This window comes from Coenobita brevimanus, chromosome 56 (assembly GCF_032717465.1).
Source record: "Coenobita brevimanus isolate Jiangsu-jjx chromosome 56, ASM3271746v2, whole genome shotgun sequence".
NCBI classification, from domain to species: domain Eukaryota; kingdom Metazoa; phylum Arthropoda; class Malacostraca; order Decapoda; family Coenobitidae; genus Coenobita; species Coenobita brevimanus.
In genome coordinates, this window is record NC_137009.1 from 36995317 (window position 1) to 37000328 (window position 5012).

The 5012-nt window shown below is 42.7% G+C and overlaps 1 pseudogene; it reads right to left on the reverse strand.

Annotated features, from left to right (window-relative positions):
- Nucleotides 1-4630: 4630 nt before the first annotated feature.
- On the reverse strand, nucleotides 4631-4748 carry LOC145401877 (5S ribosomal RNA; annotated as a pseudogene).
- Nucleotides 4749-5012: the final 264 nt, after the last annotated feature.

A 5012-nucleotide genomic window follows, 5' to 3' on the forward strand; every position in this document is an offset into this window, starting at 1 on the left:
GCCTACCTCGCCTCCTCCCTCCGAATTCGCTCAGATATACCTTCTTCACCACTCTATTGTTATCCATTCTCTCCACATGATCATACCATCTCAGGACACTCTCTTCGATTCTGGTGTCCACCGACTTCCTCACTCCACACCTTTCACGAATCACATTATTTCGTATCCTGTCCACCCTCTGTACTCCATAATAATAATAATAATAATAATAATAATAATAATAACTAATAATATTACCGGTACTACTACTACTAATAATAATAATAACAATAATAATAATAATAAGTATAAGTATAATGAAAACTAGAATTCTGATATTACTGAAATAATACTCAGAGAACTCCACATAATATTAAGGGACTTTTGGTATAACTCAAAAATTTTTACGTATTTTGACCTGTGACCCTGAGATCAAGGTCAAGGTCATACTATGCAAATCACGTTCACTCCTGACCCACTATATGTCCACCGCGTTTGGTCAAAATCGGCCTCATAGTTTCCGATTAAGCACTTCCAGGCATGAGGCGGCCACTCTGATTTTGCTCAGTATCTCAGAATGTATTTGTTGGCTCTCTCAACCACCAACACCACCATCACCATCACAGCATCCTCAGTCACCACCACCACCACCACCATCACATCTTCAGTCATCACCACCACAGCAAGCACCTTCACGCGCACCACCATCACCACAGTCACCAGTCACCACCACAACAGGCACCTTCACGTCCACCACCACCACCACCACAGTCACTTCGTCCACCCTCATCACTCTCCCTAACACCACCACCACCACCACAAAAACAACTACAGTCTCCCCCACCACCACAGCTGAGTGCCAAAACCCAGGTGTACTAGTATATGTGCTGGCGACTGCAACAGGAGCATATGATAAGCGATCGTTTCAGTAGTTTCTTCTGCGCAGGAGCAAAGACTGAAAAAAATAACAAGAGGGTGCTAGTGTTAGTGCTAGGGTGGGAAAGATTGTGCCAAGAGAAGCCTGCAACCAAGATACATCACTCCTGAAGATGTCAACTCTATCTTGAAAGGTCTTCGAACGCCAGCCTTCTAGATCTTACCCCCAAAATAATAATAATAATAATAATAATAATCCATCCATCCATCCATCATCCACTCCTAAGTTGCCCCATGAGGAGCGTAGGAGCCCGGGGCTAGGCAGTTCGTCCTGACATTTAAGATGAGAGTGACCAGCCTCACTCATCCCTGAGTGGCATTACGTTAGCAATAAACCCCAACCATCCCTTGGATATAAACCTTCACCGGCTCAATCCGATTGGAGCGCAGTAATTACTCACTAAACCACCAGGCGCCAAAATTTGGTTATATGGTTACCACCCAGCGTAGTAAATGGTTTCCTGGTGTACAGGAAACCATTTGGCTTGTCACTCAGTGTAGAGTCACCCACGGGCAGAAGGAAGAGGAAAGAATGAAGGAAAAAGACAGAAGAGGGAGTGTAAAGTCACCCGTAGGCAGAAGGAAGAGGAAAGAATGAAGGAAAGAAAGACAGAAGAGGATGGAAGGAAAGAAGGATGGAGGAGGGGACAGGGCAGACACCCGAGAGCAGCACTACATTGAGTGAGTGGATGGTGAGCGCCCCCACCTACCACACCCTTGTAATAATAATAATAATAATAATAATAATAATAATAATAACAATAATAATAATAATAACCATCATCATCCGGACCTCCTTTCCCACCTTAGGGCAGGGTGGGGAGTGGCAATGTCCAGACAGCCGAAATTTGCCCAATCCAATGGGCCACGCGACCATTCACTCATCATTCAGGCCCCCGGAATCCTGGCTCTATCGGATACGCCAGAAACATTTAACACGTTCTGTGGCTTCACATAAACGTATCCGATAGAGTCAATTCGGACGCTGCCACGTTAAAAAGGGGTGCCAAATCCCAGATCATGCACTTTTCCTCGCAATAATAATAATAATAATAATAATAATAATAATACAACGCTAATGGTAAATATTCACGGGGTCTCCAGATAATTATTTGGACCGGAAGTGTCTTACAGGTGTTAGGACAGGTAAACTGATATGAAAAATTAAAAGCTTCCAAGATTATTGCAGTAGTAGTAGTAGTAGTAGTAATAGTAGTAGTAGTAACGGTGGTGGTGGTGGTAGTAGAAGTAGTAGTACTAGTAACGGTGGTGGTAGTAGTAGTGGTGGTAGTAGTAGTAGTAGTAAAGGTAGCAGTAGTAGTAGTAAAAGTAGTAGTAGTAGTAGTAGTAGTAGCAGTAGCAGCAGTAGTAGTAGTGGTAATAGTAGAAGTAACAGTAGTAGTAACAGTAGTGGTAATAGTAGAAGTAACAGTAGTAGTACCAGTAATAGTAACTGTAATAGTAGTAGTAGTAGTAGTAGTAGTAGTAGTAGTAGTAGTAATGGTAATAGCCTAGTTGTAGTAACAGTAGTAGTAACAGTAGTGGTAATAGAAGTAACAGTAGTAGTACCTAATAGTAACTGTAATAGTAGCAATAACAGTAGCAGTAATAGTAATGGTAATAGCCTAGTTGTAGTAGTAGTAGTAGTAGCAGCAGTAGAAGTAGTAGTAGTAGTAGATCGCTTACTCGTCATTCAGAAAGTCATAAGAATTATACAGAACGAAATGAATCGAAAACTGACTCAACTCTATCGTGTAATACAATAGCCCACGAGCACCTGTTCCTGCGGAGGGCTTTTGTGTTTATGTGCTATTCCGAAGTCGCGGCGCATGACTCTGAGGTGGTTATTATCGTGCTCTGGCAACCTACCATTCAAAAGTGCGTCTGAGTTCGTGTATGAGACGCATGTGATTCGTGTATAATATGTTCGTGTATAATAATATTCGTGTATAATATATTCGTGCATAATAATATGATTCGTGTATATGAGACGCATGTGATTCGTGTATAATATGTTCGTGTATAATAATATTCGTGTATAATAATATGATTCGTGTATGACATGAAATCGGACGCACTTTTGAATGGTAGGTTGCCAGGATACGATGACCTCAGAGTCGTGCGCCGCGACTATAGTATAACATTGTCGCTTGGATTTTTTGCAGCTAACCAACTGATCGTGTACCTGCAGCCTCGGGAAAGGAACCCAAGTTGTCCGGACGCAAATCCGAAATACACACACAGACACACGGCAACTACTACAGAATATTTTAGTTCTACCTCTGGACAAGAAATTCTACGGAGATCCTATGCCGGGCTTCGGGAGCGGCGTTTTTTGGTCAAAATGTGATCGCTCATTAAATATAGTAAAAGTTTTTCAATCGTGATGGGACCAAGTTTTTTTTTTCACATCGGCGAATTTTTGGCGATTTTTGTGCCAATTTTGGTGCGATTTGAATGTGTAGTTCCGGCTGCCCAAAACACACACACACACACACACACACACACACACACACACACACACACAATTCTATGGTCCTACATCCTTACACACACACACACACACACACACACACACACACACACACAATTCTATGGTCCTACATACTTACACACACACACACACACACACACACACACACACACACACACAATTCTATGGTCCTACATTCTTACACACACACACACACACACACACTATGACCCCACATCCTTTCAACAACACTTCTTCGTGACCAGCATTATTTTCTAGTGTTAACCTATTGCCACAACTCAGCATTCAAGATGGAGAGATGGCACTTTTAGGCCAAGTTAGAGCAGAAGGAGCTAGTCACGAAGAAGTGCTACGAGAAGGATGTAGAGCCGTAGTATTGTCTTTCTCTGCCACTGAGCTACGTGAAATAAGCTGCAAAAGGACGAAAATCTGGGCCAAGTTAAGGTGAGGGGAGATTAGTAACCAAGGAGACTCATTCCCATGTAACTAAAGGTCGTATTCTTGTCTGTTAAGGAAGCTAACTAACACCTTTTCCTAAGCGATTTATTTCTGACTATGGCGATATTGGAAGGATATATGTAACACGGAGGAGGACAGTAATGTGCAATAAACAAAATAAATCACTTGTGGAAAGGTGTTAGGGAGCTTCCTTAACCGACAAGAATAATGGAAGGATTTATGTAACACGGAAGACGATTGTAAGGTGTAATAAACATAAATCGCTTAGAAAAAGGTGTTAGGGCCACCTAACACCTTTTTCCCCTTGCGGCGTAAGGGGTGGCCGTTCCGATTTGTCTTTTACTTGTTTTACAGGGAGGGGCACTAACCCTCTGCCAACCCACTTGTTGACACGTAGGGAACACGTATCGGTTGGTTATATGGTTACCACCCAACGTTGTCAATGGTTTCTTGGCTTATAGGAAACCATTAGGCTTGTCACTCAATGTAAAGCCAACTAAAAAGGAAAGAAAAGCAATAAGAAGTGACAGGAAAGATGGGAGAAATAGGAAGAGAGGAGGACAGGCACAGAAAAAGAATGATAAAGGTGAAGGAAGAAGTAGGCAGCACTACATCAAGTGAGTGGATTTTTCATTCATTCATCCATTCATTACCAGACGCCATGTATCCCAAACAGGGTGGCCAAGGGCTTAGAGTTAATTGTTTTACAGGGAGGGGCACTAATCCTCCACCAACCCCATTTCACACGTAGGGAGAACGTTATGCCAACAGCATCTGGTGTTCCCAGGCGGTCACCCATCCAAGTACTAACCAGACCCAACGTTGCTTAACTTCGCTGATCGGACGGGAAGCGGTGTACTCAACGTGGATGATGGTGAGAAATAGGAAAAGAGGAGGGTAGACAGAAAAAGAATGATAAAGGCTAAGGAAGAAGTAGGCAGCACTACATCAAGTGAGTGGATGGTGAGAAATAGGATGACAGGAGGGCAGACAAAAAAAGAATGATAAAGGTGAAGAAAAAAGCTGGCAGCACTGCATCAAGTGAGTGGATGATGGTGAGAAACGGGAAGAAAGGAGGGCAGACAGAAAAAGAATGATAAAGGTGAAGCAAGAAATAGGCAGCACTACATCAAGTGAGTGGATG